Raw genomic sequence first — 14,558 nt, forward strand, 5'->3', positions numbered from 1 at the left:
GAACTTTGAAGCTTTCCCCAAGTAACTGATTGTATTTGGAACAGTTGAGTGGGGAAGTTCAAACATAAGGGTACTTTCAAATATAATTGGTATTTTAATAGTAAGCAATTAAGAGGAAGCTGGTAGTGTTATGAGAGCAAGCTAAAGCCCAGATAGAAGTTTACCAGACAGATTGAGGGGGTGAGGGAAACATCTAAGCCCTCCCGGAGTCAGAACAAACCTCAAGGGCTGGCCTCAAAAGACCACTCTTGTAAGAACCTGAATTTAATTATATCAGACTGTGGAACACTTTATGCCTTAGGGCACTGCCAAAAACAATGAGGCAATGATCAAACAATTAGTGGAAGCCAAAGGCTAGGTGTGATACCAAGAGATGCAGATAGCTTAACAGGGAGATCAGGGAAAGAGACAGTCATAGAGAGCCCTATTAAAAGTTACTGTCATCCCAGGATAACTCTGTCCATGCCCAAGGCTGCACTATCGGAAAAGTAACAGAAGTATAAAAGATGCTGTATACTACAGGGAAATACACATTATTAAAATAGTCCAGCCAAGCCACTAAACACATATACAAGTAAGAAATAAAAACTACAAGCTCCTGGGGGAAAGAATCAGTATCTGGACTACTACAACACATTATCTAAAATGTCTGGTTTTCAACAAAAAAAAATATGAAATATGTGAAGAGACAGAAAAATGTGACTCCTATGCAGGAGAAAAAGGAGACAACAGAAAATGCCTTTGAAAGAGTCTATATTTTGGACATAGCAGACAAACACTTCAAAGCAGCTATTATATGCAGGAGCAGTAGCATTTACCTTTAGTTCCAGCTACTTGGAAGGGTAAGGTGGGATGACTGCTTGAGCCCAGGAGTTTGAGTCCAGCCTGGACAACATAGTAAGACCTCATCTCTACTGATTAATAACAACAATAATAATAATAATGCAGCTAATATAAATATATTCAGATAATTCAATAAAATCATGATTAAACCAGTGAAGGAACCAACAAAAAAAAGTAAAGTCTGATGACATGTAACATTAAATAGAGAATATCAACAAAGAAATATAAATTATTTTTAAAAATGGGCTGGGCACAGTGACTCACCCCTGTAATCCCAGTACTTTGGGAGGCTGAGGTAGGTGGATCACGAGGTCAGGAGATCGAGACCATCCTGGCTAACACGGTGAAACCCCGTCTCTACTGAAAACATAGGCTCAAAATAAAGGGATGGAGGAATACTTATCAAGCAAATGGAGAGCAAAAAAAAGCAGGGGTTGCAATCCTAGTCTCTGATAAAACAGACTTTAAACCAACAAAGATCAAAAGACACAAAGAAGGCCATTACATAATGGTAAAGGGATCAATGCAACAAGAAGAAGTAACTATCCTAAATATATATGCACCCAATACAGGAGCACCCAGATTCATAAAGCAAGTTCTTAAAGACCTACAAAGAGACTTAGACTCCCACACAATAATAGTGGGAGACTTTAACACCCCACTGTCAATATTAGACAGATCAACAAGACAGAAAATTAACAAGGATATGCAGGACTTGAACTCTGCTCCGGACCAAGCAGACCTAATAGACATCTACAGGTTTCATGAGAACTCACTATCGTGATGACAGGACCAAGTGTGGTGGTGTTAAACTATGAGAAACTTCCCCGATGATCCAATCACTTCCCACCAGGCCCCACCTTCAACATTGAGGATTACAATTGAACATGACATTTGGCTGGAGACATAGATCCAAACCATATCAGCATCTTTGAGAAATATTATACAGGACTCTTTTAAAGGCCTTGGACCTTTGGGAATAATTGTCAATGTTTGACAAAACTCCTTATCTACTTGAGCACCATTGCCCTGAATCAGCTTCCCACATGAATGCTCTTCCTTGCATGGCTTTTAGAGAGTGAAACTGGCCTCTTCAGGTGTATTCTGTCCATGATTCCTATCAATTTCATTTAGGACATTGAGAGAAGTCATCAAGGCCATGCTCCCCCTGAAAGCTCTAAGAAAGAATCCTCTTCCTCTTCCAGCTTCTGGTGGCGCCAGGCATTTCTTAGCTTGTAGCTGCATAATTTCAATCTCTGCTTCAGTCTATATATGGCCATTTTCTCTGTGCCTCTGCACCCTCTCCCCCTTTTTATAAGGACACAAGTAATTGTTTTTAGGTCCCACCCTAAACCCAGGATGATTTCATCTCAAGATCCTTAACTGATAACATCTGCAAAGACGCTATTTTCAAACAAGGTCACATTCTGAGGTTTTGAATAAACATGAATATTTGGGGGAGGCTATTCAATCCACTACAAACATAGCCAATTTCAAGCACATACCTAAGCCTACAAAGGAGTATGATAAACCTCTGTGTGCCCATCACTCTGCTTCAACAACTATCAACCTAAGGCCAATGTTTCATCTGTTCTCCATTCACATACTGTCCATTCTTCTCACATCATTTTGAAGCAAATTCCTGAGATCTTATTCCATCAATAAATATTAGTCTAAATCTCTAATAGGTAATGGTATCTTTAAAAAAGAGTCCTTATCACCCCAAAAACAATTTAACATCATTATTTAATATCCTCAAGTATTTGGTAAATTTATCTCCAGCTCTTAGACCCTATATTTATTGGAGCCATCATTTTATTCTAATTTCTTATCTTCTATTTTATTTCTTATAAAGTGCTTCAGATCATTAATTTCTACTCACAATCACACTTCCCATTCTCTCCTTAATTCCTGAAGACAGTATTCTACTTTGCCCTCTGTTCCTACCGATATTGACCAGAACCAAGCCTCCACTCATACTTCTAAGTAATTACCGAGATCCTAATGTACTTTTTGGTAACTATACTAGTGTGTTACATAGTGGTTAAGAGCACAGACTCAAATCAGACTGCCTCGTTTAAATATCAGCTCCAGCACTATTCACACAATAGATGTGTGAATTTTGGTAGGTTACTAACCTTTATACCTCAGTTCCTCATCTATAAAACAAGAATAAAAGTAGTATCTAACTCCTAAGGTTGCAATGAGATTTAAAATAATTTATATGTAAAACATTTATGTGCCTAGCACATAACACCATAAAAAGATTAGCAATAATTATTATATTATTGTCATCTGTCCTAAAATTTGCCCCTACTTGAACTTGGGCAACCCCACACTCACGTGGTCTCATTTGTTTCCTCATCACTTTTTAATTTCACTGGATTGTCTCATTTTCCTTTGAGTGTATTCTGCTTTCTAATTTTCTCTGTATTGGGTAACTCAGTAGGTTCATCAAGCTTCTTACCATGGAGGTCTCAATAATACACTCCAGATATGATCACCATTCACTTCCTCTGCAGATTCCACCTATTCTAAGCCATCATCAGCTCTTGAATGAATGAGTGCAACAGATTCCTAACTAGTCTTCCTGCTTTTCAAACATGTTCTCCAAAAGCCCATTTCCCACATAACATCTAGAGGAATCCTATTGATTTTCAAGTTAGCTTATGTCATTTCCCTAACAAAATATTCCAGTAGCTTATTTCTCCATAGTTTGTTTTTCCTTAACATTTGAAAAATGTTCTTATATTTCTTCTTTTTCTCCATTCCCACTGACGTTAGCCAAAATGAGGCCAACGTTCTCTCTTCTTCTATTGTTCCAGTTGGATTTATTGATTTGATTCTTTAGATCTTTTTAAATGTTTCTGCCAGATATTTTAACCTAAAGCATTCTATTTATCCTATCAAGAGCTTGATAAAATAAATCTGCAATTGTTCTCCATTGTCTAACATATGGTTTTTTGTTTCTTTTTTTTTTTGAGATGGAGTTTTGCTCTTTCTGCCTAGGCTGGAGTGCAATGGCGCGATCTCGGCTCACCACAACCTCCGCCTCCCAAGTTCAAGTGATTCTCCTGCCTCAGCCTCCTGAGTAGCTGGGATTACAGGCATGCGCCACCACGCCCGGCTAATTTTGTATTTTTATTAGAGACAGGGTTTCTCCATATTGGTCAGGCTGGTCTTGAACTCCCGACCTCAGGTGATCTGCCTGCCTCAGCCTCCCAAAGTGCTGGGATTACAGGGGTGAGCCACTGCGTCCGGCCTATCTAACATAGGGTTTTAAAATTCTTCTTAAGTCCTTCAACTAACTAGCCTCTTTAATGTTACTTCTCCATCTCCCCCAAACTTAGCCTTACTCCTTTTGAAGATACAATTAATGGCCTAAAAGGGACAACAGTTGTGTTGAGGCCTCTGGGGAACCAACACTGGATACAGAGTGTAAATCCATTCATATAAGCTAATGACTTAATGTTGGGAACTGGACCAGGAAGCTCAGTAGAACTGTAGAATTCTGAGCCAAGGAGTGACTTTAATGCTGTGGATGTAGATAGCACAAGTGTAATAGTAGTCAGGTACAGTCAGAAGTTTATAAAATAGGTGAAAATGAAGGTTGATAAGAATTTAGATCCACACTGAGAAATCTGCTACTTAAGGGTCCACATTGATGATATCCAGAAGTTGGGAAATCATGGTATAAAGCAGATTAAGAAAGTGAGAAGGGCTGGCCACAATGGCTCATGTCTATAATCCCAGCACTTTGGGAGGCCGGAGCAGGCAGATCACTTGAGGTCAGGAGTTTGAGACCAGCCTAGCCAACATGGTGAAACCCTGTCTCTACAAAAAAAATACAAAATTAGCCAGGCGTGGTGGCACACAAGAGGCTTAGGTGGAAGAATCGCTTGAACCCAGGAGGCAGAGGTTTCAGCGAGCCAAGATTACCCCACTGCACTCCAGCCTGGGTGATAGAGTGAGGCCCTGTCTCAAAAAAAGAGGAAGAAAGGAAGAAAGGAAGGAAGGGAGGGAGGAAGGAGCACATACTTGTCTGAGGATCAGTAATAATACATATAATAACAACATCTGACTTCCATTGAAAACATATTATGTGCCAGGTAGTATTTTGAGGGCTTAAATCTATTGATTCATTCTATCCTCACAACTACAAGGTAGTCACTGTTACTATTCTTTTTTATAGTAGAGAAAATTGAGGCCTAAAGAGATCAAGTAATTTACCCTGTCCCTAATTAGTAATGGAGCTAGGACTCAGACCATGGCAATCTGGATTCAGAGCCTTTGTACTTAATTGCAATGCCTCTTCCATATGTGCTAGGTAGGGAACAAGGTGATGGCAGAATTTAACAGTCAAGATTGATGCAGTATTCCTGAACTATTATAGAATGAGATAGATGAAAAACTCAGCAATTAGAATTCAGTAGTGAATCAAATCCTGAGATAAGTAGGATTTGGCTTATCCTGTGGCCAGTTTTCCTCATATTAAACATATAAATTCATGGGCCTTCACAGCCATAAAAGAATAAATTAGTATTATAATTTTTAAAGTATGATTTAAATTAGTGCTTTCTGAAGTACTGGTTAGGTGTTTCTGTTTGCAAAGAGAATTAATGGTTTTGTAAGATTAGTTTAATGTTGATGGTGGAATAGACAAGAGCCAAAAGACACTAGAAGCAAAGAGAAAAATGAAGATTAAACTATAGCAATCCAGCAGTTAGTTAATAAGGCTGCAGCTCAGATATTCCTGTTCCTCATCCAGTCCTTACTTTATTTCTCCAATCACCGTTGTCACCCTGGTCAGTTTTAATTCTGCTAAATAAGCTCTCCCCACTGACCCTGTTGCGACTGTCCTTCTTTGTTCCTTTTTACTGTTCCTCAAGATTATTTGGTGTTTCTGCCCAGTTTGCAAAATCCTATTTGTATATAGCCATATATACTTTGTTCATTGTCATATTCTGTTTCTGTTTCTACTACTGCAATTTTTTAAAAATGTGGTTTTCTTTCTTGAAATGCTCAGGGGGATAGACTCCATTTAGCCTTGATATTTCTTGTAGGCCATATGTATATTATGCATGAAAGTAAAGATTCAATCTCATAATATGACAAAAAGTCAAGAGTCATAATACATTAGCAGATATATTTACCAGTATATAGTTAATTGTGCTTCTTTCTAGAAGTCTGGCAAGACTTCCAACCACATGCAGAGGCACCAGGAGAACCAATAAACACTTTTGAGGCATGTTTCATCAATAGACCAGGGAACTGAGACAGAGGAAAGGGGTGACAATTGTAATGCTCTTGAAAATATATTTCATCTGAGCCCAGACTTTATTTCAAAAATTCCAAAAATGTGGCTGTTGTGGTAGGAATTTGAACAATTTGGATTTATTTAGTGGCAATAGAAGATATGCAAAAAATAAAAAGAGCATAGTGAATGTGAAAAAGCCTCCTTCCAGAAGTCAGACCTCATTATGCAAAAGAGAATCATAAGAGAGAAAAGCCCTTAATATGTACTAAGTGTGGGAAAACCTTCAGCAGGGAATCAAATCTCATTATACACCTGAGAATCCATACTCAAGAGAAAACATATGAGTGTGTTGAATGTAGAAAAGCTTTCTCCCCTAAGTCGTGTCCATTGAATGTTAGAGAATTCACGCCAGGGAGAAACCCTATGAGTGTGGTGAGTGTGGGAAAGCCTTTTTCCAAAACTTACACCTCAGCATTTATAGGAGAACTCATACTGGAAAAAAGCCCTATGTGTGTGATGAATATGGGAGAACCTTCAGCCTGAACTCACACCTCTTTTTACATCAGAGAATACACACAGGAGAGAAATCTTCTGTGTGAACTAAGTGTGAGAGAGCTTTCAGTGAAGTGTCATGCCTTATTAGACATCAGAAAATTTACACTAGAGAGAAACCTTATACATGTAATGAGTGTTAAAAAGTATTTTCTCAAAAGCCTGACCTCATACATTACAGAACTCACACAGGGAAAAAAACTCATGTAAATGCAGTCAATGTGTAAAAGCCTTCAGACATAGCTCAGCCCTCTGTCAACATAAGAGGACTCATAAAGAAAAAATCGCTGAACAAGAAATTAATATGAGAATATCTTCAACTAGAACTTGTAGTGACAGAAAGCCTTCAGTCAAAAGCAAACCTTATTATGTATCAAGAAATCTTACTGAGGATAAGCCTGTTTAATATATTTATAAAAGCGTGCAGCTATGTTTCTGTGGAAATCATATTCCAGATGTGATTCCTAAATATTTCTAGAGGATATTACAGAAAATACAATTTTATTAGAGAATAAATGTTCACTGTGGACCACAAAGGCTTTTAAAATATTAATAAGTGAACTAGTCAGAACAAACTTAGAAAATTATATGTGGACAACCCACAAGATATGAATGTTACTATATGTGCCACTACTTATTGCTGTAAGTCCTGGCTGCACTACATTTTGTTATGCATCACATAAAATAAGTTATATGTGTTGGAATTGCATATGTGAGTCTAAAAATTTGTAAATATAAAATAATTACTATATATAGAATGCCATTTACTAAGATTTTCTACATTAAATATTACCATTTTTCCCCTAAAGAAAATACAAATTATAACCAAAAATACAGTGTTCAGTAAGAGTTCTAAAGTGTAAAATAAACTTTTTTCTGTTGCTTTCTGGTATATGTGTCTTCTGCTGCTTCTTAATGAGAAGTATATAAAGGTGTTAATTACATAAAATATATAAATATAAACTAGATATCATATAAGTCTCAGTAGCAAAAGAAAATAGTCATGGCCTCTTACAAGACTCACTGCAATTTAAAAAGGAATTCTTGGTGGGTACAATTACCCTTTTTACATACTGTTATGGACTGAATTGTACCTTCCCACCAAATTCATATGTTGAAGCCCTAATCACCAATACATCAGAATATGACTGTATTTGGACATACTACCTCTAAAGAGTAATTAAAATAAAACCGTTAGGATGTGTCCTAATCTAATCTGACTGGTGTTCTTATAAGACCTAGAGAGTAGGACACACAAAGAGACATCAGGGGCAGGTGTACACAGAGAAATGACCATGTGAAGAGGCAGCAAGAGGGCTGCCATCTGCTAGCCAAGAAGAGAGGCCTCCAAGGAAACCAACCCTTCTGCACGTTAATCTCGGACTTCCAGCCTCCAGAATTGTGAGAAAATAAACTTCTGTCATTTAAGCCACCCAGTCTAATATTTTGTAAGGCAGCCCTAGGAAACAAATACAAACACTACTGCTCTTTTTCCCTGGAGTACTTTGTAAGCTTGAGTATACAAAGTATAAGTACTACATAAGCCAATAATATAATAGAGTGCTTGCTATACTGCATAGCATCTCTATTTGGAATTTTCTAATTCACCTTGTGACAGATTAGTAAGAGAGATATTTTCATAAGGATTTTACAATTCATAAATATTATAAAGACCTTTTGCAGAGAGAATTGTTCATTTTTAAAATTCCATCTAACAGTAGGGGTAGGTATTCTGTAAATTTCCATGTGAGTATCCATGCCATTAAAAATCAACTTGTTCCTTATTTATAAATTAAAAGCGGGGCCTCATTCTTCTAAAGCAAATTTTGCCAGGGAGTTAAGATTACAAGGAAGAAACCTACAAGAGGTGTTAAGAGCTCTCATTCTGGATTTAGACAGATATAGATTCTGAATCTGCTCTGAGCCTCAATAGCACCTAGTTTGTTGGATCATTGCAAGGATTATACAATATCATGTATGTATGGTGCTCATAAGATGTTAGCTATTTTATATTATTTAAAGATATATAATTCCCATTCTAGTTATGAAGACAGACAAGGAAACAACTCTAATTAGGATTATATTAGAGAGAACTGTAGGGAGTCATGTGTATCATTCTGTTTCATTCTCACAACCATGTGAATCTTTCAGACTCAGGTGTGGGCCTGGAACCACTGCCCTGCATTGCCCCTCTATATCTATTCTACAATTGCTTGTTGAGAAGCAATACCATTTGCGGACACTCCAAACTCCTTATCTTTATCTCATCTACTGATGAGACCCATTGCTTGGAGGGTAGTTACATGGAAAGCCATTCACAAAACACCTTATTAACTTTGTGGGTGAAAAAAAGTGTATCTTCATTGTATGAAGCCACTGAGATTTAGGGATTGATTATTAATAGCAAATAGCAATCATTTTCTAGTACAAAGAAATTGGTCCTGGAAGTGTCCTGCTAATGTAATAAAAACCTAAAATATGGCATAGGCCTAGTAGTTGAGCAGTGAGAAAACTGATGTCAGAAGTGGAAAGATGTTTATCTATGTTTTGTACTAGCCAAACATTTGGTTTGGGCCAGGCGTGGTGGCTCACACCTGTGATTTCAGCACTTTGGGAGGTCAAGGTAGGCGAATTGCTTGAGCCCAGGAGTTCAAGACCAGCCTAGGCAATGTGATGAAACCCTGTCTCTATAAAAAATACAAAAATTAGCCAGATATGGTCATGTATACCTATAGTCCCAGTTACTCAAGAGTCTGAGGCAGGAGGATTTCTTGAGCCCAGGAGGTCGAGGCTACAGTGAGCTGCGATTTTGTCACGGTACTCTAGCCTGGGTGACAGAGCAAGACCCTGTCTCAAACAAAACAAAACAAAACATTTGGTGTGATTGTCTCCTCTACACATGCTTACTTTGTTGACAGCTCCAGAAGATAATTAGAAAACAGAATATTAGTAATATTTGCTGTTTTATTGGCTGTATTTGGAAGCTATTGTAAGAAAAAGATAAACTCAGAGAAAATTAGTGGATTATAAGCAAAAATGAAAGAAAATAGAGTCCTGAAATTTGAGACCTCATGGAGTTTAAAAAATTTGATTCTAGACTTCAAATGTTAGAAGAATAATTTAAATGGTTTTGAGTGTATCAAAGACCTAATAAACATTTGCTAGTGAAATAAAGTAACCCAGAAGAAAGATTATATTAAGAAACTGAAACCTTCTCATTCAAGCTTGATGACCTTACAGTAGTCTGTTATTCACCTACCCTAGCTCCATGATGGAGAAGCTCAATTTTAGGCAGCTACAGCCAAGAAGACTGGGGCTCCCATACCCAACCTAGCTCCCACTTGTAGAGCAGAGGCTCTTGCCAAGGTAAGAGAGGTTAAGAATATTGGAACCTCAATTGCCCTCCTCCTCAGCTTTTCTCTATAGAGTAGATGTTTCATGCCAGGAAAGGCAAGCCAAAAAAAAAGATCATTCTCCCAGCTCCCACTAATAGGATAGAGGCTCCAGACTGGCAGGAGTACATTAAAAAGACCTCAGGCCTTCATCTTCCTACCAAGATCTCACTTGTAGGAAGGAGTATCCCTGCTAAGAAGCTTCCCCGGATTCCACTGGTAGGGCGGAGGTGTCACTTCAGGAAAATCAGGCTTTCCCCTTTGTCCTCTGCTTCTGTGAAAGAGTGTAGATGTTATATCCAGGGAAAGAAGTAAGATGGGAGGGCCAGAAGCTCCTCAGCTCAGCTGGGGTGCTGACTGTATTTAATCATAACATGAGGGGATGCATGAATTAAGGCATTGTTGAAAATAGAGATCTTAGTGGCAAGCACTTAAAAGAATTCTAATAGTTTCATAAAACAAGTAGCAACAAATGAAACAGCAAGTCACCCAGTTTAACAGAGTGAACAAGAGAAAGAGCTAAAACATGCTAAGACTATAATCATCTCTATCTGGAAGGCTGTGCATATGTCTATGGTTCACACAATCAGGATCAACCATAACAGGTACTAGCTGAACTTGAGTGGAATTGAAAGAATTTCCCAAGCCACATGCTAATACATTAGCAAAGAGTGGAAGTCTTACTAGCTCAAGGAGTGTCAGCACAACCCCTGACCAAACACTGGCTAAATGTTAAGATATTTTGACCCAACATCTAGGGTCAAAAGAAGTTTTGACCCTGACTTCTAGGAAGCCAGGCTTGGGGTAAAGGCTACACACTGTGGGGTGGGGGGCGGGGGGCGGAAATAAAGTTTACAAAGTTGGTGCAAGCAAGCCACTAAACAAACTAACAAAACAGAGCCACATCAATAATCCCTAAAGGGGATGTGTCAGAATTCAGAGTTGCTATAATATATTATTTCAAAAACTATTAGAGATGCAAAAGAACAAAATAGTATAACCGTTGTATAGGAAAAACAGCAGCAATAAAAGCCGCTTTTGAGGAGGTCTAGATGTTGGACCTGTAAGGCAAAGATGCCAAAGAAGCTATTACAAATATGTTCAAAAAACTAAAGAAAACCATGTTCAAAGAATGAAAGGAATGTATGGTGACAATGACTCATCAAATGGAGAACGTTAGTAGAATAAAAAGTGTTTAAAGACTCAAATAAAAATTCCTGGAGTTGAAAAGTAGAATACCTGAAATTAAGATTCACTTTAGGTACTCAAAAGTAGATTTGAGCTGGCAGAAGAATCAGTAAGCTTGGGGCTCGATCACTAGATATTATACAGTCTTAGAACAGAAAGAAAAAATAATGAAGAAAAACTGAGCAGACTTCTGGTTTCTAGTCTGACATGTAAAGAGCTTGGAAGTTGTCAATCCTATCATCACAACAAGAAAAAAGTCTGAAAAACTAGAAATTAACAATTCTTAGATCCTTCAAAGAATCAAGGTCACAGGACAAACCACTGCCCCAGAAACTAGAGAGGCAGGTAGATGCTGAGAATCACAGGTTCACTGACAGCAGAAGTCCACCACTGAAGTCAATATATTTTAGGAACACTTAAACTATAATTGATGAATCGCTAGAGACTAGCAATAAAAGTGCCAGCATTCTAGTTGATGAAAATGTTGTGACCAGAGGCTTACATGAACCTAATCCTGTATTCCTCTTGGAGCAATTATTCAGTATTTACTAATACAGTGTTTGTGGTAGATTTATTTAACGTAAGTACTGTGAATAATAAAATCAATTGTATATGAAATCTTGACTATCCATTTACATGTAGGAGAATCAACAAATGGTATTCTCCACAAATTCAGTCAACCCCTAGAAGTTACTGAGAAATCCCTGTTGAGTGGGAAAGGACGTAGAGCCAAGGAGACAAGGTTGGAGGTGACTGGTCCTCTTCCTTTGTTCTTCCACTGAAATTACTTGAGAAGGATCATGACACCTCCTTATACACAGGGTATAGTGGAAAAATAATTGGCAGGTTGAAAAGACTTAAGTGTATGAAGACTTAAGCATGACACACATGGAGAAGGTGATGGTGTAAGGAATGATAATGGCGTCTGAGTAACATTCTGAAGAAGGAGGGAAGTTCAAAAGGTGGGATGATGTGCCTGGATGAGACACATGAGGGAGAAAGATTTTCTACGGTGCTTCTGTTAGTTTAGCAGGTAGAATGCACCTGTGAAGGGTACAGGAAGCATGTGGCAGAGTGGGTGCATAAGTCTGGGTTTAGGGAGACTTTAGAAACAATTTGAAACCCAGGGTCTTACCCTGTGTTCACCTCATAGAACAGTAAAATCCCTTGGATCAGGCAAACTCTGATGAAAAACCCAGACTGCCATCTCTCTCCCAGATGGCCAATTTTCCTTCTGGTGCTGGCAAATGATGAAGTTGTCTTCAGGAAGGCAGAATTCTGCTGGGTGCTCTCCTCTTCTGAGGAGCTATACCACCACACAGCCTTTGCTCCCAGAAAGAGTCACCATCTTGTGTTCTAACATGGATCCCTTGTAAGGCCATACAAACCACTCCATCCATACTTACTGCTTTCTCCACAAAGGCAACTGAGTCTAGGAGCCAATGGACTATCTCACTTTATTTTTTAAAATTTACCCGGGGCACTTTTTCATGTTCTTTCTTCTCACTGGAACTTACCAGCATTATGGAACACAAGGATGTGTTTTTGGTCATCTTCTCTTTACAAGATAGGTCACATAGACCCATAAGTCGGCTGTGTATACTTTTCTTAAAAAGAAAGTGTCACTTACCTTGGGAATACCAGCCAGCCATATATGAAATCCCAGACACAGCAGACCCCTAAGAAAAAGGCGAGGTTGTCTGTAACTGCCTTAGCAACTAAGCCACCAGTGGATTCGACTCTTAAAATTACAGCACCATTGCAACACAAAATCACAGAATTTTGGATTTGGGTAACACTAGAGAGCTCACATAATTAAACGCCTTAATAGAAAATTCTCATTTACTAATTAGAAGTTTTTAGCCCTGTAGTGTAACCATGTATACGCTATTCTCAAAGAGAATGGGAGTATCTTCTTCAGTTACTTAATGAAAACATACAAGGAATCTGAAACCCTAACATACCAGAATCTATGGGACAAAAGGAAAATTATTTGATCATGGGATTCAGAAGCATTTACTGGATCAGGGTTTAGAGATGCTGAAAGTAGAGAATCAGTGTTAGGTTTTGGAGGGAAGGCAAGGGTTAAAGGAAGACAGAGAGAGAAAGAGAGCGACTTAACAGCAAACACAGGTATACTGCAGACACCTGTGGAAGCGGGTGACCCACTTAATGCCAGAGCCCACCACCACTTACAAGCAGCGGTACTTAAAGGTATGGCTGGGAGAAGTCTGGATAGTATGGCTTGCTGCCTGGCAGGATATCAATAAGATATGCCCATGATAAGGTGGTTTGGCCCTTTTTCTGGTGGGATGTCTTCATGGTGTTCCTTGGGCCTTTGCCCAGTAAGATAGGATAGGGAGGTTTCTTTAGTTGGGCCTTTGCCTGGTAGGGTATAATAAGAACTTTTTTTATTGGGCCTTTGTCTTCCTTGTAGTCAGGTGGCCAGGTAGGACGTTTCTCATGGCCCAAACCCCCATGGAATGTTTCACTTTGACCAAGGTCTGCAAAATAGCAGGGGACTTATAAAATGGTGCAGTTTGCGCTAACACAAAGGTGAATGGCATGGGGAATGGTAGGTCAAGAAAGCTGCTTCCTTTATTTATCCCTTCTCTTGAAATGTCTTCATTACTAAGACTTTCATTCTTCTGCCTTTGGAGTTAAAATATAAAATATGAATTTTAACATAGAAGTGTGAATGCTGGTATTTTTGAAATCAAGTTCTTATAATCCCAGGCTAGTGACAGCTTGCCTGGGCAACCAAGTAACTTAAGTTCATAAGTAAACACTAACTCTGCTGAAACTAAATAACTCATTTTAGCTTCTGAATATTTTAAGCATTTTTCATTCTGGATAAGAAAGAGAAATGCTGAAGCAGAATTTATTTCACCTGCTTTAGATGAATTTAGGAATTCCTTGCAAGGCATAAAATTAATTTTGTGATCCTTTGACTAATACGGATTTCTGAGGAAATTCTAGATTCAGAGAAGTGCTGGGCCAGATTTTGGTTAAGGCAATGACATGGAAAAATTTTTCAAAGAAGAGGTAAAAATATGTAGTGGAGTTGCTTTTTTTTTTTTTTTTTTTCATAATCAGGAGTTTGAGAGGGTATAATGCAAGTTGTTAGGTTTTGACGGGAAGGCGAGGGTTAAAGAAAGACAGGGAGAGAGAGTTGGCAGCTCCACAGCAAACACAAGTTTTATGTATAGCACAAGACCTGCGGAGGTTGGGGACCAGCTTAATGCCAGAGCCCACTGCCGCTTACAGGCTGGGGTACTTATAGGTGTGGGTGGGAGGGGTCTGGGCAGTATGGCTTGCTGCCTGGC

Source organism: Pongo pygmaeus, chromosome 4 (genome assembly GCF_028885625.2).
Source record: "Pongo pygmaeus isolate AG05252 chromosome 4, NHGRI_mPonPyg2-v2.0_pri, whole genome shotgun sequence".
In the NCBI taxonomy this organism is placed as follows: domain Eukaryota; kingdom Metazoa; phylum Chordata; class Mammalia; order Primates; family Hominidae; genus Pongo; species Pongo pygmaeus.